Source organism: Agelaius phoeniceus, unplaced genomic scaffold (genome assembly GCF_051311805.1).
Source record: "Agelaius phoeniceus isolate bAgePho1 unplaced genomic scaffold, bAgePho1.hap1 Scaffold_303, whole genome shotgun sequence".
Lineage (NCBI taxonomy): Eukaryota > Metazoa > Chordata > Aves > Passeriformes > Icteridae > Agelaius > Agelaius phoeniceus.
In genome coordinates this window covers 35,671-59,947 of record NW_027509932.1, presented here as the reverse complement: position 1 = coordinate 59,947, position 24,277 = coordinate 35,671, and the positions used below count along the sequence as shown (strand labels likewise).

Here is a 24,277-nt window from a genome sequence, read left to right as displayed (position 1 = left end):
ACTCACCCTGCTCCTAAGAACGCTCAGCTGCCCGGGCCGCACTCTTCGGGCACGCTCGGAGACCGAGGCCGTCGTCACGGGGGGTGCCTGGGTTAAGAGGAGATGAGGTGATTTGGCACGGCTGAAACCTGAGGGGACCCTCGCTCCTCCGCCCTACTTCCCCGACTCACCGCAGCTCCTCGGCGGTTCCTGACCCGGCACACAGGGCCCATGCGAGCGGCAAACCCGGTCCATCGGCCGCTGGGGATGGGAGCCTGGCGTGCTCCGAGTGGATGGCCTAAGGCACAAAAACGAGAATGGAGACTTAGACTTGCCCCAGGAATTGAGACCTTAACAACAAGAAATGCTACTGATCACCTTGCTCTCCTGAACTTGACTGCTGGGATCCAGATTTTCTTCCTAAAAATAAAGACAAAAAAACAGCGCTGAAACAGGGTCACCCTTGACACTCCCCTTGCACACACAAATGGTGACTGACCTGCTCAGGGGAACCCCCTCACCCAGGATGGGGGCTCGGCCATGGATGCAATGCATCTGCACCTGAAAGAAAGTCAGAATATATGTCAAACACCTGCAGGATGACTCAAAAGCTGCAAACACCTCAGGTCAATATAGGAATGGCATCTGGAATCCAAGTACAGCCCACATTACAAACTTCAACTCCCCAGGGCCTCTCCTATTGCACCAGGCTATGTGGCAGGGCAGAGCAGCTCCGGCACAAATGTGTGTGCAGACACCCGTGACACAGGACAGGACGTGACAGACAACGGGGACACAACACAGACAGAAATCTCTGGGCAAGAAGGATGACTGCAAGGACTGAGAGAATACAAAAGGAGATGACCGACGGGAGACCAATGGTGAGCTGATGAGGCTCAGAGAAACCTGGAGGAAGAAGATGCTAACTGAATGATTTATTCCAAGAACTGCAAAGATGGATGCCCGAGAATCCTACGGCCAGAAGCCTCTACCTGCCCTCACGTTCTTTCCAGTCCTAGTCCGCCATAATGGATCCTGGCGGGGCACAGCTGTCCACACAGCGCAGAACAAGACCTGAAAAGACACCTGACCGGATGCTGCTAAAGAGACAAGAGAGTCTGATGCCTGTCTGAGCTCCTGAGGCCAAAGTTCTATGGCCTGGGTGCCAGGCCAAGGAATGCAGAGATCGCAGATGCTAACAACAATGCCAGGGTTTCTGACAGGCCCCACAAAGGGCTAAGGTAAAAGACATGACATATGCAAACAACACATAACACACAAAAGACAAGTGACACGATACACACCGGGACTGCTCTGCCCTGCGTGCCTCAGCACTGGGACCCAAAGTCAGGCTTTGCTTTTATGGGGCCTAAGGGGCCGCTTCATGGACGCCCCCATCTCCAAAGGGGACTCAAAAACCCCTCCCGGTGGGTCCCTACCCTGCGCCCCGCTTTCATCCCCCCTGTGGGTTGTACCCCTCTACTTATCTCTCGCACAGCTGGGGATGCGGGTCCGTGTCAGGTGCAAAAGAAGGCAGCCTCAACATCTGGGAAGTTCTTGCTGGCACTGTTGTTCAACAACTCCCTGTTGTTTCTTAGTCAGCTACATGAAAGAAATGCAAATATCAGTGCATGATCTCTGCAGCACACTGGCCAAAACCCAACAACTCTGCCACTCACCCTTCTCCTAAGAATGCCCGGCTCCTGGGGCCGCACCCTTTGGCCGCGCTCCGAGGCTGACGCCATTGTCACGGGGTAAGCCTGGGGTAAGAGGAGACGAGGTCATGTGGCATTGCTGAAACCTGAGGGGACCCTCGCTCCTCCTCCCTACTTCCCCGACTCACCACAACTCCTTGGCAGGTGCCCAAGGCCACCCGGATGGCACCTTTAAATAGAAGAGGTCAGGGCTTCCTCACCAGGTCCTGTAATGCATCCGCAGGGCTCACACGTGCAGGGAACCCGGTCCGTCGGCCAGCTGGTGACGGGGGCTTGGCAGGCTCCGAGTGGATTGCCTAAAGCACAAAAAAGAGAATGGAGACTTAGACGTGCCCAAGGAATTGAGACCTTAACAACAAGAAATGCTACTGATCACCTTACTGTCCTGAACTTGACTGCTGGGGTCCAGCTTTACTTCCTAAAAAGAAAGACAAAAAACAGCGCTGTAACAGGGTCACACTTGACACTCCCCCTGCAGAGACAAATGGTGACTGACCTGCTTGTGGGAACCCCCTCACCCAGGATGGGGGCTCTGCCACGGATGCAATGCATCTGCACCTGAAAGAAAGTCAGAATATATGTCAAACACCTGCAGGATGACTCAAAAGCTGCAAACACCTCAGGTCAATCTAGGAATGGCATCTGGAATCCAAGTACAGCCCACATTACAAACTTCAACTCCCCAGGGCCTCTCCTATTGCACCAGGCTACGCGGCAGGGCAGAGCAGCTCCGGCACAAATGTGTGTGCACACACCCGTGACACAGGACAGGACGTGACAGACAACGGGGACACAACACGGACAGAAAGCTCCTGGCAAGAAGGATGACAGCAAGGACTGAGAGAATGCAAAAGGAGATGACCGAGGTGAGACCAATGGTGAGCTGATGAGGCTCAGAGAAACCTGGAGGAAGAAGATGCTAACTGAATGATTTATTCCAAGAACTGCAAAGATGGATGCCTGAGAATCCTACGGCCAGAAGCCTCTACCTGCCCTCACGTTCTTTCAAGTCCTAGTCCGCCATAATGGATCCTGGCGGGGCAAAGCTGTCCATACAGCTCAGAACAAGACCTGAAAAGACACCTGGCCGGATGCTGCTAAAGAGACAAGAGAGTCTGATGCCTGTCTGAGCTCCTGAGGCCAAAGTTCTATGGCCTGGCTGCCAGGCCGAGGAATGCAGAGATCGCAGATGCTAACAATGATGCCAGGGTTTCTGACAGGCCCCACCAAGGCCTAAGGTAAAAGACATGACATATCCAAACAACACATAACACACAGTAGACAAGTGACACGATACACACCGGGACTGCTCTGCCCTGCGCGCCTCAGCGCTGTGATGCCAAGTCAGGCTTTGCTTTTATGGGGCCTAAGGGGCCGCTTCATGGACACCCCCATCTCCAAAGGGGACTCAAAAACCCCTCCCGGTGGGTCCCTACCCTGCACCCCGCTTTCATCCCCTCTCTGGGTTGTAGCCCTCTACTTATCTCTCGCACAGCTGGGGATGCAGGTCCGTGTCAGGTGCAAAAGAAGGCAGCCTCCACATCTGGGAAGTTCCTGCTGGCACTGTTATTCAACAACTCCCTGTTGTTTCTTAGTCAGCTACATGAAAGAAATGCAAATATCAATGCACGATCTCTGCAGCACACTGACCAAACCCAACAATTCTGCTACTCACCCTTCTCCTAAGAATGCCCGGCTCCTGGGGCCGCACCCTTCGGCCACGCTCCGAGGCTGATGAAAAAACAGGAACGGATCCTTAGAGTTGCACTGGAAAGTGAGACTGGAGCAATGACAACTGCTTCTGTACCCTACTCAATGCTCACCTTGCCCACCTCACCTTGACTGCTGATATCCAGCTTTACCTCCTAAAAAGAAAAAGACCAGAGCTGTAACAGAGTCACACTTGACACTCCCCCTGCAGAGACAAACAGTGACTGACCTGCTCGGGGGAACCTCCTCACTCGGGATGGGTGGATGGATTTTGCCCTGGATTTTATCCTTCTGCGTCTGAAAGAAAGTGAGGACAAAAGTCAAAGGCCTGCGGGATAACTTCACAGCTCCAAACATCCTGTGTCTATCTAGGAATATCATCTAGAGTCTGGCAACGCCCCACAAACTGCGAGTCCCTGGGACTTGTCCTGTTGCAGCAGGCTATGCGGCAGGGCAGGGCAGAGCAGCTCCGGCACAAATATGTGCAGACACCCGTGACACGGAACGTGACAAACAGGGGGACAACAAACACAACACATTATGCTTGTGGTGAGGGTCTCGAGGGGAAAAGGCAAAAGGGACCCCAAAGACACGCTAGGTAACACGGTACGCCGGACAACACGACATGGACCGGAACTGTTCTGCGCTGCCCGCCTGAAAGCTGCCATCAAAACTAGAGCCTCTCCCTTTAGCTGTCCTAAGAGGCCCCTTGGAGGAGATTGCTTTTCCCTCTGCTAATTTTTAAATCTGTCCCAGGAACTCCCAACCCGCTGCTCTCCCATTGTCCCATCTCCAGGCCGTGGCCCTGACTTATCTTTTGGATGATCGGTGATGAGGATCCACATTGCGCCTGAAATGAGTCTGCCTCGGAGGGCCCCGTGATCACCTGTTAGCCTCTCGGTCAGCTACAATAAAGAAAAACAAAACCAAAGTATGAGTTCAGAGTTATGTGGGCCAAATCCCAGTGAGTCGGCTACTTGCCCTCTCCTGAGTGTGCCTGGCTCCTTCAGGCTCCAGCTTCATCCTGATTCCAAGGCTGTGGCCATTATTATGAGTGGTACCTGGGTTAGAGAAAGGCAAAGTGAAATGGCATTCCTGTGAGTGCAGTGGATGACCTTGTGTGCTGTAAGATGTGTGAATGCCTCTGCTCGGCTTCTAAAAGGCCTTGGGTGGGGGCTCAAATAAACACCCTTTCTCACCCTGCTGCCTTCAAAACTACCCCCCCAACAATAACCCCTAACCGGATACCTGCTCACCCTCCCTCTCCCGGTCACAATCCTCAACTCACCTGAAGCCTCAATCTCAAACATCACCTTGGACCCTGGGCAGATCCCTCTTGTGACACGATGAATCTGCTGAAAAAAGTGTTGTAATTGTCACAACCTGGAGCCTCTGGAAGCTGCACTCCTCCTAAAAAAAATACAGAACAAAATCAGAACAAAACCAGAAATTACATATGCACTTTACCACCCCTAAACACAAAACCCAAAATCATTAACTTAAATACTCCCTGTATTTCAGGCTGTTTTCTTCACAGTATCTTCAAAGCCTCTGTTGCTTCAGATGCCCAGAAACACCTGCTGAAAACAAGCTGAAATAAGCTGAAAGAGCCTCTTACCTGAAATGAGAGGAGAGCTCTGATCCCAGCATCTCCCAGAGGGGGAATGAAGGCCCTGGGCAAAGGCTGGGGTTAATATACCCCTGATGGTGCCCGCCTCTCGTTCCCATGGCACCCAGGAAAAGGGAGGGGGCCGATCCCACCGGGTATAAAAACCCTCAGAGTGCCTGCAGGTGTTTGGCTTCTCTGATTTGATTTCATGGGGAGCCAAGGGCTTGTTATAGAAGAAAACTCTTCATAAAAATAACAGCGCTTTCTTTTTTTGCAACAACTATTTGGAGCAAAAGGGCAGAAAACTGGTAAGAAATAAAAGTTTCTGTTTAGGCAGCATAACTAGATAAATTGGGTGATTTGCTGTTAACTTACATAATTTTTCCTTAGTGGCTATTAAGTAGTATTTCACGTGTGACTAAGCTGGGTGGAGAAAATTGTCTAAGTCTCCTTGGGACCTCTAATTAGGCCTAACTACATTGTAAGTAAAAATAAGAAAAATAAAAGCTTCCCAGGCAGTGTAAGTGCATGCCAGGCTCACCCTGCTCTGAGATACTTGGTCCTATGGCACAGAAAGAAGGGCCCTGAAATGTAGTTTTAAACCCTTAAAATGCTGAAAAAAAGCAGAGCTTCCTTCCAGTGCACCCCTTAAACAGAGGAAATGGGGCGGTTACCTCTACTGAAACTAATACAATGGCAAATAAATAGCTTCTGTTCTTTAATTTATTTTCCTTAAGTTCTGGGAAAAAGAAGGGTTTTCCTCTCTCTTTAAATCTCTCCAGTGATGAAAAAAGAGGGATTTTTCCCTCAGTTCAAACTCTTAAGATGGAGGGTACAGCTGGGCTTCTTCCTCAATTTAGGCCTCAGGACAACAAAATGGGGGTGGCTACCCTTAATTCAAACCCATAAGAAACATTGTCAAGATTTTCCCCTTCTATTTAGACTGGGCAATAATAGAAAATGAGGACTCCCTATCAATTAACACCCCGAACAGCATAGAAAAGGCGGGGATTCTTTCAACTGAGACCATTAAAATTGCAGGGGAAGCAGAGTCCCTCCCAGTTTGAACACAAAAAATAAAGGAAAAGGAAGCTTTTTCCCTTTTTTCTAAACCCTTTTTCTCCTAATAACCCCTCTCCTTTCTGGCAGTGCTGTGGAGGGTCTGGGGGCTCTGGGAGGGACTGACACAGTAAAAGGGGAAAGTTGAAAGCCCTCTCCTGGAACCCCACATGCTGCCTGGCCTGCTCAGATGCTGCCCCTTGGCAAAAGGGCTCTTCCCTTGGCATTTTCTCAAAGTGATGCTCCGTGCCCGGGTGGGTCTGGCTGCTCCCTAGTCCGTGCTGGATGCTCTGACCGTAGTTCCTGGAGGGACCCTTGGGATGCCCCCGTTAGCCCCTCTGGACTAGCGGCTCCCTGCGCGGGTGTGCCTGGGTAACCCTCTGAAAACAGCTGGGCACACGGGGGCTGCTAGACCTTGGAGTGGGCTTGAGGTGAAGAAAGGTCCTGTGAGGAGTTCCTTCCCCTGCACAGCCCTTCGTCTGCCCCTTAAACCATGGGCTGCCAGACTTTCCTTTCTAAGGAAATTAACCGTCTTTCCTCTCTGTGTGCCCGTGGCCGAAACTGCGATTCGGCCTCCAAAACCGCAGAGAACGATTTCTCACGGACCACGGCTGCCGACGCCGAGAACTCTTGCCGCCCTTGGAGTGCCACGTGCCTCCTGCGAACGGACGTCGACGCGCAGCGGGGGTGAGTTTGGCTTTACGGGGAAGAGGGCCGGCGCGGGATTTCTCAGGGAACGAAGCTGCCCCTGCCGAGAACTCGGGCTGCCCTGGCAGTGCCGAGCACCTCCTGCAAACTGGCATCGGGAGACGCGGGGGGTGAGTTTTTCTGTGCTGAAGTTCTCCCAGACCAAAGCTGAGAGCATCTAACCCTAACCACAACAACTTAGCTGGGTCTAAAATTTTCCTCAAAAACCCTAAAACTACCCTAGCCCTAAAAAGTCCTACACATACCCTCAATAGTCCTAAAAAACCCCAAGAACACCCAATTCCCCCCCACAAACAATTCTTAAAACTACTAAGAAAACCCTTAAAATACCCTAACAAAATCTTTTAAAAGCCCTGAAAAAGCCCTAAAAGTATCCTAAATGTTCCCAGAAAATTCCTGGAAAACTCCTCCAAAAAAGCCCTAAAATATCCTTTTAAAGCTGTGAGAAAAACCCTAAAAAAACCCCTAAAAAACTGCTCAGCCTCCAACTCCTACCTGTCACTCTCTAGACCACAAACATCATTGCTACCTTTTTATTAGGGCTGCTGCCTGCAGCTGCTGGGAGAGTTCTGGGGCTGTCCCAGCATTGGGGTTACTGCCTTGTGCTGCTGTTGGGGAAAACTGGGGTCCTAGGGGTGCTCTTTAGGGTGACCTTGGGGTTGGGTTGAGGGCTGCTGCACCTGTACCCTAACCCTACCTGGTACCCTGTGTCTTTTGTATCCCTAACCCTCGGTGTGAACTCTCCGTCTGTCAAGCCTCCCCCTCCTTGCCCCTCAGCCCGCAATGTCTGCGTGCCACCCCGAGAACTCTGGCATTGTCCCTCGGCCCCCTGGCCTCCACCGTGCACTCTCCACCTGGTTAGGGGTGGTTTTTAGGGTAAGGTTAGGGGTGGTGTGAGGGCTGGTTCACCTCTCACCCTCAAGCAGCCCCCACGTTGCCCCTCAAGGCATCTGCTTCCCCTCACTCTCTTCTTGTCACCGTCAAGTTCCCCGCTCCCAGCCTCTCAGCATCTCTGCACCACCCTGGAGCCCCCCATTTGCTCCTAACGCCCCCTTCTGCCTCTCAGCTCCCCCCATCCTCTGTGTCACCCTCCAGCCCCCTCCCCTCAGCCCGCAGCCCCTTGTGACACCCTGCAGCCCACAGACGTTGTCCCTGCCTGTCTCGCTTGGGTGTTGTCCTGCTGCGAGAGCCGCGCCGTCCTCCGAGGGTTCGGGCTCCTGCGTGCTGCTGGAGGGGACTCACGGGTGGGCGGTGGGTGAAGTAAGGGATGGAGCGGGAAGTGTGGTGGGACGGGTTAAGGGCGGAGTGTGAGGGATGGAGCAAGGGCGGGCTGGAAAACAGAGTAGGGTTAGGGGCGGAGAAGGGGACGCAGCAGTAGGGGGCTGAGGTGGGGAGGTGTGTTAGGAGGAAGCGTAACTCCGTAACTCCAAGACCGAGTCTGCAGCAACGAGAACTCTGAGTGACCTGGGAGTGCCGAACGTCTTTGGCAAACTGATGTAAGGAAACTGGGGTGATGAGTTTTGTTTCCCATGGAAAAGGGATGGCATCTGTGTCCGTGGGCCTGCACCCTGCCCGGGACCTTTGATCTCGAGTGGGCTGCCACCTCCTAAAATTCCAAACATCGCAGGTGAGACAGGGGGTTGCAAATTTTACTCGGGGTAGAAACCAATTTTGGATTTAGCTGAAGTCTGTTGGTGAAACTTGTGTAGTCTGTTAATTGGTGTGCTTACAAAAAGGCCTGCAGAGAGAAAAAACGAAGTTCGAGGATTCTGTGGGGAAAAAGAGAATCTGGGTTACGACCGAGTGCACGGCCTCATCCTTGTGTGAGTAAAAGTTTGAGGTTTTGCCGGCAGCGTCGCCGAGTGCTATGGGGTCCCCTGGTCGATAGGGCAACTTGGGAGGGTTTGCTTCAGGCTTTGCTTGTGAAAGGTGTGAGAAAAGCAAGCAGCTCTGAAGCAGATGAGCCCCCTCTTGCCTGTTGAAGTGTTGCATAAATCAAAGATAAACCTCAAGGTCCCTTCCCACCCAAACCGTTCCGTGATTCTTTGCCCTGGAGGCAAGGGTGCACCTGTCACCGCATTTCTCTTCACAGAGAAAAGCAAGGTACAATTCTCCCCAAGAATATGTCTGGGATTCACATTCTCTGAACCTCAGAGGAAGTAAAATCAATTCTTAGCTCATTTGCTGTGCCTGTGTTTGTGCCGAAGTAGAATGCAGCGTGGAGATTGTTTACCCAAAGTGATGGTGTTTTGTTTCCTGGGCCTGTCGGGGCCAAGCGTGTGTACGTGTCGGGACTGTTGGGTGACGGTCGTGAGTTGTGTGTGGTGTGTGTGGGGTTGAGTACTTGGCAGATTGGGTTTAGATGTAATGTAATATAGTATAATAAAGTAATTAATTAGCCTTCTGATAAGGCAGAATGCAGATTGGAAATATTTGCACCTATGATATTAAAGGACACGTGAACCACCTTTCTGTGAGACAAAGACACAAGACTCGGCCCATCCCTAACTTAGGACACAGCTAAAAAATAATAGATAAAATAATTTTTAACCTATTTTTGAAGAACTCTCTAAAACGAATGGCAGATGATATAGCTATTTTATCTGGCAAGCTTCCGTGCAAAATTCCCTGCTGATGCTGGCTCAGACGGATGGAGATTTGGGAGGAGGGGGAAGAACCAAGTGCCACGGGGCTTTATTGGAGGAGCCTTGAAAGATTTCTGCAAGCTTCTATTGCAAGGTGGATGAACCTTGTGTTTGTTAACTTCAGTTTTGCTCAGTGTTTTAACCCTGCTTTATCTCCTGTGGTCCAGATGACACATTCACACATCTTTAGAAAATTCAGTGGGATGCTCTTCAAACAACATGTGACTTTGCACCAGTGAGGGCAGAAACTTGATGGTTTTACCTCAATCTATAGTTTTTCAATATTCCTATAGAAAGTGCTTTTCTGTGAAATGTCTGCTTTGGTTAGATCACGCAAATTGAGTGCTGGCTGGTACTGCCATAAGATGAAGAGTAAGAATAACTCGGGAATGTTTCATCATTTGTCTCTGCACTGGTCAGAAATGGTAATTGGAGCTCAAATCTGTAGCAATTTAGCAAAAGAAGTTGGACACTCAGAGGATAAAAATAGAAAAAAATGCATTGGAAGGATTTTTCCTGCTAGTGAGTGAGTTTTTACCTGTAGGAGCATCGGGGGAGTAGCACGGTCGGGACGGACGGAGACGAGAAGTCATATTGCTATAAGCTGGGTGATATGGGGTGACCTTCAAATGAGGGCCGTCTTCTCCTAGGAAATGAAAGAAGTAACAGGTATCCATAGTTAATGAGCCTAGGATTTCTAGCTCTTGAAGGTCAGATTTATCAGCTTTAGAATTATCAATGTAAGTTTGGTGTTTCTGGCTGGGAGTTGGAGATATGTGATGATCATCATATGGCCAATATTTATCAGGAGTAACATTATCAAGACCCTTTGGGAAAGGTACTCCGACTAGACAGGTTGAAAAAGGTTTGTCAGGGCTTGTGTCAGATAGACGGATGGTATCGGAGCCTGCAGACCCGGCTAAAGCGACCCAGACATTCGTCTTTGGTTGATTTACAGGTAAAGCTTCTGTTTGTGCTGCCTGTGTGACTGCTTGCGCTGCTTGAGCTGTAAGAGCCCTTTCAATTTTTTCTCCTAGAGTTTTTCCAAGTTCATTTGCCTGGATAATTGCCACTTGCTGTGGACTCCCAATTTTGTTACAGGCATCCATCATTTCAGGCCCTGTGGGTTTTTCTTGTCCTAGGGCTTTGATAACTCTTTTACATTCTGCATTGCCTTTATTTTCAATAATGTCCCGTGTCATTATTGGGCGAGCTATATCATCGCTGCATTGTCTTTCTGCTCTTTGCGTTACCCGGCCCACAAATGTGGTAAATGGTTCAGACGAGTCTTGCCTAATCAGATTATAGGCTTTTTCAAAACTTCCTGCAGGCTGAATTTGCAAAAAGGCTCTGCGAGCCATCTTTTTAATGTCATCTAACGCTGTTTTGGGTAAATTCACTCGATTATCATTCTGATCATCAGGAGGGTCACCAGTCAGCTTAGACGTGACAAGGGTACCAAGGTCTGCATCGGTACTCTGTCTATAAGTGGCTAGTACCCCTGTGAGCAGTCTTTTCCATTTGAGTTCCCATAGCGTATATTGTGAGTCTGTGAGAATTATACTAGCAAGATTTTGACAGTCATTTGGTGTGAGTGTATGTCCTTCCAGGACTGTCCTTTTCAGCAGTTGCTTAAAATATGGGGAGCAGATACCACCGTGCCTTATGGCTTTTTGCAATTCTTCTTTTTGCCCTCGGGCGATCCCGGCTGCAGACCCCGCCTTTGGAGCATCCAGACCCTGAGCTGTGCCGAGCCCCTCGTGCGATCCTGGCTGCAGACCCCGCCTTTGGAGCACCCAGACCCTGAGCTGTGCCGTTCCCCTCGGGCGATTTCCCCTGCAGACCCCGCCTTTGGAGCACCCAGACCCGGAGCTGTGCCGAGCTCCGCGGGTGATTCCCCCTGCAGACCCCGCCTTTGGAGGAGCGAGACTCTGAGCTGTGCCGATCCCCTCGGGCGATTTCCCCTGCAGACCCCGCCTTTGGAGCACCCAGACCCGGAGGTATGCGGATCCCCTCGGGCGATTCCCCCTGCAGACCCCGCCTTTGGAGCACCCAGACCCGGAGGTATGCGGATCCCCTCGGGCGATTCCCCCTGCAGACCCCGCCTTTGGAGCACCCAGACCCTGAGCTGTGCCGAGTTCCCCCGTCCTGCCCTGAGCTCCGTTCCCTTGGTAACCACAGCTCCGGCTCTCTAAAGGAATCACCTTATCGAAACACTAAAAGTTCAGGTAAAAGAAAGCCCTCTCCTGATTCTTCCTAAAAATACGGGAGAAAAGCTATAGAAGATAAAAATCCAAAAAGAATGGGATAAAGGGATGTCCTAGGGTGACGTTATGATGCTTGTATCCCCATTCATGTGTTCTGTGAATGTTGGATATTATGTTCTGTACCTTTAAGACCAGCTCTGAAGAGGGAAAGTTTTGTTTTGGTTTTCTTATCAGCCTGGCGAGACACTGCGGCTTTTGCTTTTGCTGCTTTTGCTTTTTGCTTTTGCTCTCTCTCACTCTTGCTTGCTTCGCTTCTGCTTGCTTTTGCTCATTGGCTAGTTTAGCTAAACTGTCCAATTTCTTCCTGGACGGTTTCTCCTTTCCTTTTTCTGATCATTTCGAACCTGCTCCGGACTGGGACCTGAGAAGCACCAAGATCCTGCACCTTCTGGCCTGCAGCAGCAGCCCCAGCACCGGAGGGACTGAGAACAGAGTGACCACCCCCCAAGAGAGACTTTCTGAGTTTTTCATCTTTTTCAGAGCGGTGCCATCCGGTATTGTTCCTTTTGTGTGCTGGGGGGTGCTGTGCTTGTTAAATAAACAGGTTCTTTCCACTCCTCTCCGAGGAATCCTGCCCGAACCGGTTGAGGGGAGGGGCTGTGTGGGTTTGCTTACTGGAGGAGCCCTAATTTGGAAATTCTCCTCCAAATTTGCCCTAAACCTTGACAAAATCTTGGTGCCCAACGCTGGCTCGAGAGAGTGAGTGGAAAAACCCTGTTTTGAGGGTATTTTGGTTGCCATTACTCTCTGTTTGTTTGATGCAGTTAATAGCCATGCTTTTTGAATTCATGATGAGTGTTGGGGTGAAGGCTTGCATGTGCTTCTGGTCCCTAGGGTTTTCGAGATTTTAATACCTCTGTGGTCCCTAGGTTTATTTTCCTATCCTGAAATAGTTCTAGTATTGTCCCTCATACGTAGTTTTTACAGCAGAGGGGCAGTGACCAGAATAGCTATCCTGCTGGGCTTGATGGCAATGATGTGCAAGAAGTTTATAAACATGTTGGGGTCTGCTCCAGGTATGAATGGTTCTTGGCAATGGTTATTCGTCCAGTTTGTTAGAGGAGGAGCAGCAGGGAATGAGGGTTTTCAGCCTTTGCTTTCCTTCTTCTCCTATGAATCGGTTGCATCAGTAGTAAAGGATGTTCAGTTTCCCCTGAATGTTAAAGAAACCATCTTTCTGGTATTCAATCTGGTAACCTTCTTCTATACAGTCTGCTGTCTCTCCAGAATGAGGGCTGAGATTTCTAGACGGGCTGATGAGACCCCTGACTCAGGAGTAGACCCAGGTGTGAAACATCCTGAGTGGTGTGGGAAATGGGAGGAAATGGGCCAAATCCTGAAGGAATTCTCCGACCCTATAGTCTGGGATTTTCCCCATAAACAAATTCAGAACCCAGCTGAGGTGGGGAAATATCTGAAAGAGAAATACCAGGATGAGCCTAAGGAGAAAAAGGTCATTGCAGTGAGCTGGGCCCTGGCATATGCTTATCGCACTCTGTTGGAGACTGCAGGACAGCAGACGGAGGCGGGGGGGCAGGGAGATAAATCAGCAGCTGTCCCAGTCACTCAGGCTGCAGCCAACAACACAGGCTCAAAGCCAGCAGCCAAACCAGACAGTGAGCCTGAGCCAGCAGCTAAACCAATGGCTGTTGCTACCAGTACTAGAAGTGGGAAATGCACGGACAAGACCAATCGACCAGTGGATGATGATGATGATGATGATGCAGCAGAAGGAACCTCAATGCCTCCTGACATAAAATCAGGAGTCAAAGCAGCAGGTGCAAGACCAGATGCAAATATTGAGTCCTTTTCCCTGAAGGACCTTCGTGGCTTATGGAAGGATTACACCCAACGACCTGATGAATCTATAATTAGTTGGTTAGTCCGTCTCTGGGATGCTGCAGGCGAGGCTACAATCCTGGATGGCACAGAAGCGAGGCATTTGGGATCCCTATCACATGATCCTGTCATCGACCAAGGGGATGAGGGGGGCAAACCCTCAGAGCCTCTGGGCACAGGTCTTGGAAAGCGTTGCACAAAGATACCTGTGTGCAGATGATCTTTACATGCAACAAACACAGTGGAAGACCATAGAGCAAGGGATCTAACGCCTGAGAGAGATGGCAGTGGCAGAGATTATCTTCGCAGATGATGTAACAACTAGGAACCCAGACTTGGTGCCACGCACGTCTGTGATGTGGCGGAAACTTGTGCGACTTGGGCCGCACGAATATGCTTCTGCCCTAGCCATAATGAAGCGGGATGAGAGGGACGAGACTGTGGTGGATATGGCAAGGAAGCTCCGAGCATATGCAGATGCTGTGCATGGCCCAACACATGCCAGAATTGCAGCGGTAGAAACACGTCTGCAGAACTTAGAGGATAAGATAGAGGAGAATCATAAGAAGCTCAGAGAGGAGATTAAAGAAGACCTTCTCCAAATCTCGGCAGTACAGATCAGAGGTTTTGGTATCCAAGGCAGATGTTCCCCAGATGGCAGAGAAGGTACACCCCACGAACAGAGCTGTGGTTCTACCTGCGTGACTGTGGAGAAAATATGAGGAGGTGGGATGGAAAACCTACTGCTGTTCTGGCACGACGGGTGCGTGAATTGAAGGAAGCTGCCAGGAAGAAAGCGGCTCCAGTTGCCCGTAGCCGAACCGCCAGGTATGATGCTGATGATGCCACGTCTGATCCCCTTGAAGGAACATCCAAGACATATGCCCAGGGAAAGAAGGATAACCAGGCTTAGAGGGGCCCTGCCTCTAGCCAGGTAGAGGCCAGGGAAAATCGTGTTTTCTGGTCTGTGTGGATTCGTTGGCCTGGCACATCGGAACCACAAGAGCATAAAGCTTTGGTTGATACTGGCGCGCAATGTACATTAATTCCGTCGAGACATGTGGGGACAGAGTCTGTTTCTATTGCTGGTGTGACAGGGGGATCCCAGGATTTCACTTTGCTGGAAGCTGATGTGAGCCTGACTGGGAATGAGTGGAAGAAACATCCTATTGTGACTGGCCCAGAGGCCCCATGTATTTTGGGCATAGACTACCTTCGAAGTGGGTATTTCAAAGACCCAAAAGGACTCAAGTGGGCATTTGGGATAGCTGCTGTAGAGACAGAGGGCATCCAGCAATTGAACACCTTGCCTGGGCTGTCTGAGAATCCATCTGCAGTAGGATGTCTGATGGGAGAAGAGCAACGAGTGCCAATTGCCACCTCCGTAGTGCATTGACGACAGTATAGAACCACTCGAGATGCTGTGATCTCCATCCATAAGATGATCCGTGAGCTGGAGAGCCAAGGGGTGGTCAGCAAGACCCACTCACCCTTCAACAGCCCCATTTGGCCTGTGCAAAAATCTGAAGGAGAATGGAGATTGACTGTGGACTACCATGCGTTGAATGAGGTGACTCCACCGCTGAGTGCTGCTGTGCCAGACATATTAGAGCTCCAGTACGAGCTTAAGTCCAAGGCAGCGAGGTGGTATGCCACTATAGACATTGCCAATGCATTTTTCTCCATTCCTCTGGCAGCAGAATGCAGGCCTGAGTTTGCTTTCACGTGGAGGGGAGTGCAGTATACCTGGAACCGGCTGCCCCAGGGATGGAAGCACAGTCCCACCATCTGCCATGGACTGATCCAGACTGCACTGGAAAGGGGTGAGGCTCCAGAACATCTGCAATATATTGATGACATCATTTTGTGGGGGAACACAGCTGCGGAAGTGTTTGAGAAAGGAAAGGAAATCATCCAAATCCTCCTGGGAGCTGGTTTCGCCATTAAAAAGAGCAAAGTAAAGGGACCAGCTCGTGAGATTCAGTTCCTGGGAGTGAAGTGGCAAGATGGACGGCGTCAGATTCCTACAGACGTCATCAACAAGATCACAGCAATGTCTCCACCCACCAATAAGAAAGAGACACAAGCTTTCCTAGGTGCCATAGGCTTTTGGAGGATGCACATTCCTGAGTATAGTCAGATCGAGAGCCCTCTTTACCTGGTCACCCGCAAGAAGAAGACTTTCCACTGGGGCCCTGAGCAGCAACAAGCCTTTGTCCAGATCAAGCAGGAGATCGCTCATGCAGTAGCTCTTGGCCCAGTTAGGACAGGACCAGATGTGAAGAACATGCTCTATTCTGCAGCCGGGAACCATGGCTTGTCCTGGAGCCTTTGGCAGAAGGGGCCTGGGGAGACTCGGGGTCGACCACTGGGATTTTGGAGTCGAGGCTACAGAGGCTCTGAGGCCAACTACACTCCCACAGAGAAGGAAATCTTGGCTGCCTATGAAGGAGTCCAAGCTGCCTCAGAGGTGATTGGTACAGAAGCGCGACTCCTCCTGGCACCCCGACTACCGGTGCTGGGGTGGATGTTCAAAGGCAAGGTTCCTTCCACTCACCATGCCACCGGTGCCACATGGAGCAAGTGGATTGCTCTTATCATCAGCGCGCCCATATAGGTAAAGTGAATCGCCCTGGGATTTTGGAGGTAATTACAAATTGGCCCGAAGGTGAGAATTTTGGTGTCACAGATGAAGAACAAGAACCAGTGACACGGGCTGAAGAGGCTCCTCCATATAACCAACTGCCTGCAGAGGAAACACACTCTGCTCTTTTCACTGACGGTTCCTGTCGCATCTTAGGGATGAACCGGAAATGGAAAGCAGCCGTATGGAGCCCCACACGACAGGCTGCACAAGCTACCGAAGGAGAAGGTGGATCAAGTCAACTTGCAGAACTCAAAGCTGTTCAACTGGCCCTGGACATTGCAGAAAGAGAGAAATGGCCAAAGCTCTACCTCTACACTGATTCATGGATGGTAGCCAATGCTCTGTGGGGATGGCTGGAGAGGTGGAAAAAGGCTAACTGGCAGCGTAGAGGAAAACCAATTTGGGCTGCTGATGAGTGGAAAGATATTGCTACCAGGGTAGGGAGGCTACCTGTGAAAGTCCGCCATGTAGATGCCCATGTCCCCAAGAGTAGAGCCAATGAGGAGCACCAAAACAATGAGCAGGTAGACCAGGCAGCAAAGATAGGGGTGTCAAAGATAGACCTAGATTGGGAACAAAAGGGAGCGTTGTTCCTAGCTCGATGGGCCCATGATGCCTCAGGCCATCAGGGCAGAGATGCCACCTATAAGTGGGCAAGAGACCAAGGGGTGGGTTTAACCATGGACGGTATTTCTCAGGTTATCCATGACTGTGAGACGTGTGCTGCCATCAAGCAGGCCAAGCGAGTGAAGCCCCTGTGGTACAGCGGGCGGGGGTCCAAGTACAAGTATGGGGAGGCCTGGCAGATTGACTCCATCCCACTGCCCCAGACACGCCAGGGCAAGCGCTACGTGCTGACCATGGTGGAAGCCTCCACTGGATGGTTGGAAACCTACCCTGTGTCTCATGCTACTGCCCGGAACACCATCCTGGGCCTGGAAAAGCAAATCCTGTGGAGACATGGTACCCCTGAGAGGCTTGAGTCAGACAATGGGACTCATTTCAAGAACAGCCTTATCAGCACTTGGGCTAGCGAACATGGCATTGAGTGGGTGTACCATATCCCCTACCATGCACCAGCTGCAGGCAAAGTGGAGAGGTACAATGGACTACTAAAAACCCAGCTAAAAGCTTTGGGTGGGGGATCTTTCAAAAATTGGGAGCAGCATTTAGCAAAGGCCACCTGGTTAGTTAACACCCGAGGTTCCACCAACCGAGCAGGTCCTGCCCGGTCTGAGTCCCTGAATGTAATAGATGGAGATAAAGTCCCAGCGGTACGTGTCAGAGGTTTGTTAGGGAAGAATGTGTGGGTCAATTCTGCCTTGAGTACAGACAAACCCATTCGTGGGGTTGTCTTTGCTCAGGGACCAGGTTGCACATGGTGGATAATGCAAAGAGATGGAACAACACGATGTGTACCTCAGGGAGATCTGATTGTGGGGTGAGAATGATATGCAATATCAACGTTCCTTGGATGTTACTGCCATTGTCTGTACATTACACCATACAGACATGAGACAGAAGGAAATGTGTAAGTGCTGAAGGTCTGGGCAAGTGGAAGATGGAGAAGGAGATGTGCAAGTGTCAAAGGTCTGAGCAAGTGATAGATGGAGCTTTGAGTGAGTAAAGTGAAAGGGGTGAAATCCTCCCGCTCTGTAGTATAGGGCCTGGATTCAGTGGTCCAGTGTGGGGATGTGATGAGGGCATGATGGGTATTGCTTGTAAATTTTGGGGGAGCAGATGGAAATTTTATGTGAATAAATGCATGATGTGTGGTGGTATGTTGATGATATGGGGATAAGGGGTGGAATGTCCTAGGGTGACGTTATGATGCTTGTATCCCCATTCATGTGTTCTGTGAATGTTGGATATTATGTTCTGTACCTTTAAGACTGGCTCTGAAGAGGGAAAGTTTTGTTTTGGTTTTCTTATCAGCCTGGCGGGACACAGAGACTGCGGCTTTTGCTTTTGCTGCTTTTGCTTTTTGCTTTTGCTCTCTCGCTCTTGCTTGCTTCACAAACTTGCTTTTGCTCATTGGCTAGTTTAGCTAAACTGTCCAATTTCTTCCTGGACGGTTTCTCCTTTCCTTTTTCTGACCATTTCGAACCTGCTTTGGACTGGGACCTGAGAAACACCAAGATCCTGCACCTTCTGGCCTGCAGCAGCAGCCCCAGCGCCGGAGGGACTGAGAACAGAGTGACCACCCCCCAAGAGAGACTTTCTGAATTTTTCATCTTTTTCAGAGCGGTGCCATCCGGTATTGTTCCTTTTGTGTGCTGGGGGGTGCTGTGCTTGTTAAATAAACAGGTTCTTTCCACTCCTCTCTGAGGAATCCTTCCCGAACCGGTTGGGGGGAGGGGCTGTGTGGGTTTGCTTACTGGAGGAGCCCTAATTTGGAAATTCTCCTCCAAATTTGCCCTAAACCTCGACAAGGGATTAGTCTATTTCCATTAAAAGAGGCTCCCATAGGAGGGGGTGGACCAGGGTTTGTAAATGCTCCTTTGACTTCGTCTGAGGTCTGAAATTTTAAGAAATAAATAAAAGGGATATTTGGAGGATCCCATAGGCATAGCTGAACAATTAGACCAATTTTTAGGTCCAAACATTTATACTTCAGAAGAGATGTGGTCTGTAATGAAAATAATATTTTTCTCAGGAAGAAAGGCAATTAATCAGAGCAGCTGAAATAGAAGCTTAGGAAAAAAGATAATCTACGGGGACCCCCAGAGAAGACAAAATGCCAACTGTACCTCCTGAGTGGGGTAAAAATAATGAGGAGGGGAGTAAACACATGAATAATTATTGTAATTACATAATCAAAGGAATAAATGAGACAGCATATCAAAGGCGAAATGCAGGGGAAAAAGAAAAAGTTTTTAAGGGACAGCTTTTAGAGGGGAAAGAAGAAACTTCAGCTAAATAGAAAAACAAACTTAAGAGAAATAGGAAAATGGTCCTAAGTAAGCGGAAGATCTGAAAATCTTTAAAGAGATGGGCACAGAGGAGGAATAGGGAGGTCATAAGCTCTAATTTTCTGGGGGGAACAAATACCATCTGGAGCCTGTGACAACTTTAAAAGTGAGTCCCCAAGAAGAAGAATTGGAATTTGTAATAGACACAGGGGCAGAGAGAACCTGCCTGTTAAATATTCCAAAAAGTTACAGTGTGAGCAAACATATAGTGAAAGTAACAGGGGAAAAGAGGGAAAGTTTTACATTTCTGGTCATTAAAGATGTAGTAATTGAGGGAAGAAACTAGAATTTGCATGGGAGATGTCTTATTGGTCCCAGGGGCAGGTAGCAATTTATTGGGAAGAGTCTTACAAGTGCAATTAAAAATAGGAGTTATATCAGAAAATGGGAAAATGACAGGTAGAGTTTTAAAATTATTTAAAAGAGGATGAAGAAAAAAAATCAACAAAGAAGTTTGAGGTGGGGAAGGAAATAGGGGAGGATTAAATATCGACCCCATAAGGGTTACAATTGAGAGAGAAGATTGTCCCGTGCGTGTACGTCAGTATCCTGGATCTTTAGAAGGACGGGAAGGTTTGAAGCCAGTAATAGAAGGACTAATAAAGGATGGGGCATTAGAACCTTGTATGTCTCCTCATAATATCCCTATGCCCCCAGTAAAGTCTGATGGGAGTTATAGACTAGTACAAGATTTAAGGGAGGTTAATAAAAGAATTCAGACTCACTACCCAGTGGTAAAATATCTTAGACACTTAATAAATAAAAGTAGCTAGAAAACCAACCATGAGAAAATTGCAAGAATTTTATTCATGCTCCCTCCCTCTTCAAAGAGAGAGATCAGAAAATTACCTAGATTATTGAAATATTATAGATTGAGGGGTACGCACAAGTAGCAAAATTCGTGTATGAAAAAAATTGACAGAAGGAGATGATATAAAACAGACCAAGAAGATCTTGTTAAATTAAAAGAGTTAAGTTAAAACTAGCCTAAGTACCAGCTGTAAGCTTACCTCTGTTAGAAAAGACATTTATCATTTATACATAAATACAGAAAATGGAGTACCTCATAAAATTTTAATTCAAGACTAAGGAAGAGTAAAAAAAATATCTAGTAGCTCATATATCAAAGATGTTAGACTCAGTAAGCCACAGCTAGCCAGTAGGTATTTAACAGCTACTGCAATCCTAGTAAAAGAAAGTTGTAAGCTTACTTTTGGAAGTAATTTAGTTAGGTTCAGTTCATACCGTCTGAGGTGTGTTGAATCAAAAAAAACAGGTAAGAAGAGAAGAAAGAGAGAAGTTGAAGTAGGGAGGTGGTTAGCAAACTGTGAGATGTTAGAATGTGAAGTGATGACATCTTGGTGCTAGAAGAGAGCAGAAGTGTGAATGCGGGTTTTTTGCATGAAAGGCAGGGAAGTGTCTCAACACACGGTTGTTAGGAGGTTATTCAATGCCAAACTGAGGTCCAGAAAGGGTTTAGCAGAATGGGCCCTCCTTGAAGGGAAAAGAGGAGAAGTTGACTAGAGAAAGGAAAAGAATGTCAGGAGCACCTGGGGACGCCAGGTTTGGGGTTGTCAAGGTTGGGAGGTGTCTGACCGCTCCCTACGAGCGGCAGGGTCTCGGGGGCCGCGGCAGGCACTGATCCATGGAGGTGACCCGGCGGCGGTGCTGGCAGCAGGGGACACACGGGTTTGCCGGGCAGGAGCGGGCTGGCTCCGTGGCGGAACTGCCGGGGGGCTCCCAGACTGCCGGGGTCCCGAGTCCAGGATGGCTGCGTCGGCCCCGGTAAGTGGGACTAGAGAGAGAGAAGGAAAGAGAAAGAGAGAGAAGAGAGAGAGAGAGGGCAAAAGGGACCCAAGGCTGCCCCCAGGGTCCCCATGCCCCTGGCTGCTCTCCCCTGCTCCGGCCCTGCAGCGAAGTGGCAGCACGGCATTGACAGCAAGGCCGTGAAAAGAGCGGGAGGGGGGCTAGCACTAAAAGATAAAATCAAAGCAGAGATTGCTGACTCTCCAAGCCTCACAAAGTGGTTTGTTTTTCTTAAGTAAGAAGGTTTTTGGTCTTTTCTTTTGTGTGTTTTGTTTGCTGTTAAAAAGAAGTTTTTTTGTTTTTGTTTTTTTTTTTCCTGAAGAATGGGTTTTTAAGGCTAAAACAATAAAATGCTGCCCAAAAAGTAAAAAGCAATAGATGTGATACATCTCGTGTTAAAATTGGTCTAGCTTTTCTTATTTAACTAACTGTAACTCACAAAAAGAAGAATTTGCCTCTGCAGCTATTAGCACAGCTGGATAGAAGAAGAAGAGGCTGCTGTGGAAAAAGCTTTTAGCTAAACCCAGAAAGTTTGGAAGAAAAGTGAATGGTAAAAGTTAATGCAGTATTATCTTGCTTTTATTACTATGCTATTAAGAAGTCCTATCCAGGTACTACTGAAGCAACAATCAGAATCACGGAAAGAGGGTGAATTCATGCCAGCAGAATCAAAGGACTTGTGAAGAAACCTGAGGAATGGACTGTCGCATTTAAACCGGGTGATACCAAACTGACTTTCCAATGGGGACTGAGTGGTAATAGTTTCGAAAAAGGCAAATGATCCAAGAAATGTACAAAGAACAGTACAGAATTAAGAATTAAGACGACGCTTATACCACTGGTTTCAAGCACTGCCTGGTTTTATTCTGGTCTTGCCTGAATAAAACATCTCCTTAGGGGAGGAATACTCCAGATAGAAGGATCAAGACTGTTTTTGTGTTCTGACCTTAGCCTGAGAATTGTACAGGGGAGAAGGGGAATTACCATTTCCATCAGTAAACTTTATTTGATTCATTCCAATACTGGACATGCTAGCTGGGTTATAAGTAAATGCTTGAATTGTGAGAATAATTAGTATGGAAGTTCACAACATTTATGCTCTTATTGCAAAAAGTGTTCAAGTAATAACTTAGCTTTGTGGATGGGAATTATTAGTGCCTGGTGAATGAGAGATACCTGAAGAACGGTAAGAGACCACAGTTAAAGGGTGTCAAAACCAATTTGCCTGGAAATTAGTTGAGAGAAAGTGACAAGGAAATAGAGGGCACGACCAGATTGGCCTCTGTATTTTGCCACCGAGAAGATCAAATACACCTGCTGTGGGTATCAACCTCACAGGCCTGGGAGATGGGAGTATAAGCCATACTGGACCTCTGTTATTCCTGCTTCTGGCACTCATTTGTTCTCTTTTCCCTTTCGGGATACCAGCAAGATTGTGTCACAAATGCTGCAGAAAGCATCACGTGGAAAGATACCAAAGTTCCTCTTTAACTACACACACCTATGTCAACAGCCACTGTTATAACCCATCCAAATTAAGAACCTGTAGGCAAAACGGAATAAATTATTGGATTACAAGAAACTTAGGAAAAAGTGGTAATAGATTTGGAATTGAATGTCTAAAAGGAGAGAGATGGATTTGTTTTACATTTAATCTTGAAGATATGGTTCAAGAAGATTTGGTAAAAAAAACAAATAATAAACAAAAAAGTAAAACCAGCACAGCAATTGAACTCTGTATTGACCCCAAATTATCTATTGAGTCGTATTACAAGACTCCAAGCAGTTATGGAAATGATAGCAAATGGAGCTGCCCAGGCTTAGAGTTCTTATCAAGTCAGCTAAGCCAAACAAAACCTGTAGGGTATCAGAATAGGTTGGCTTTAGACTATTTATTGGCCAAAGAAGGGGGTGTTTGTAGAAAGTTTAATATATCAAATTGGTGAAAATTGATGAGCACAGAAAAGTCATTCTAGAAAAAGCAAAAGAAATCAAAGAAGAAAAAAAAAATATATATGTGCATATAATAACTGAGGTACCAGTCCAAAAATTAGAAAACAATGTTAAAACCTAGCTGGTAGGGTAATGTATTAGAAGAAATTAAGATCGTTCATTTTATGTGTTACAACTGGTTTTATATTTCTTCCTTGTATAATCCCCTGTTTTATTTTGCCAGCAGAGTCCAGATAAGAAATATTGCTCAAGCCAAAGGATTTACAAAGAATAAGAGTGGGGATTGTGAAAAATGCAAGTATTTTATGATTGGCTTTTCGGAAATATTAAAATGAATATTATATGTGTTGTGTTAGAAAGTAATGCTGTATTAATTCTCTTAAGTAGTGTGTTAAATATAGTTATAGGTAACAAAAACTGTTAAAATAGAAACGATGCTATGTAAGATACTTTTTTTAAAGAAAGGACTTGCAGCGAGATAGCGGCCACAGGACACCTGGATCTTTCAGAGAAAAAGAATTTATTGCCCTCTTATCAGAAGAAATGAACTTCTTCCTGCCTCCAAGGCACCGTTAGGATTAGAAGGAAGAAGTGGATGATGACCAGACAGAATCCTGTGTTTGAATGGAATTTATGCACCATGTATGAAGTGTATGACTCTGCAACAGGCTATTGCTTTTAAGGGTTAATCCTTTGTTAACGGGGGTCCTTTTTCGGGCCTGTGCTGCCCAGAAAAAGGTACCCGGACGTCCGTAACTCTTTGTTTTTGTTGTCTCATATCATCCTAATTCAAATTGTCCAAATTATTATTACTCTAATTGTATTACTATTTTTATAACCATTTTATTACTATTAAACTTTCAAAAATTTTAAAAGCAAGTGATTGGTGTTTTTCAAACCAGTCTGTTAGGTGAAAATTATCAAAAGATTTTTGTGAGTTTTCTAATTTTGGCATTAATGCTGGCAAATTTTCAGGGTTTACTGTCTAATTTTGGGTCGAGAAATCTGTCCCAAACACTGAGGGGACTCTGGAGCTATTTGGGAACAGTTCTTTTTTGAAATTCTTTTGTGTTGGGATCAAAGGGTTGGCATTTGCAGGGGCAAAATAATTCTCTGTCTGTCCTGTATTTATTAAAGCAGCTGTCATATTCCAACCTCCTCCTCCTCCTCCTCGTCGCCCGGTTTGTGTGCATGGATGTGGCTGTGCAGACGAATCGTGACACAAAGTAGTCCCACTGGGTGCTAGGAGTGTGTAAGGCGAAAACGCGGAGGCACACCAGGTATCGGTTGCTCAGGGTTACGCGCTGCAGAGGGATCTCTCGGTGCCCAGCAGAAGGAGAGACGCGGAAGGATACATGCAAGGTGCTG

At 48.0% G+C, this 24,277-nt stretch overlaps 3 long non-coding RNA genes across 3 annotated transcripts in view; all 3 read right to left on the bottom strand.

Annotated features, from left to right (window-relative positions):
- The window catches only part of LOC143693134 (uncharacterized), a 36,486-nt gene that overhangs the window by 1,267 nt on the left and 10,942 nt on the right, over nucleotides 1-24,277 (bottom strand). The window contains exon 4 of the long non-coding RNA XR_013180637.1: nucleotides 7-87. This is a non-coding gene — a long non-coding RNA (uncharacterized LOC143693134). The remainder of the gene's footprint in view (nucleotides 1-6; nucleotides 88-24,277) is intronic.
- Nucleotides 165-2,254, bottom strand: LOC143693129 (uncharacterized). Its single transcript, XR_013180629.1, has 3 exons — nucleotides 2,191-2,254; nucleotides 358-399; nucleotides 165-277 (listed from the first exon to the last, which is right to left on the bottom strand). It is a non-coding gene; the product is annotated as an uncharacterized LOC143693129 (long non-coding RNA).
- Nucleotides 2,624-4,285, bottom strand: LOC143693131 (uncharacterized). Its single transcript, XR_013180631.1, has 4 exons — nucleotides 3,634-4,285; nucleotides 3,518-3,559; nucleotides 3,370-3,425; nucleotides 2,624-3,293 (listed from the first exon to the last, which is right to left on the bottom strand). It is a non-coding gene; the product is annotated as an uncharacterized LOC143693131 (long non-coding RNA).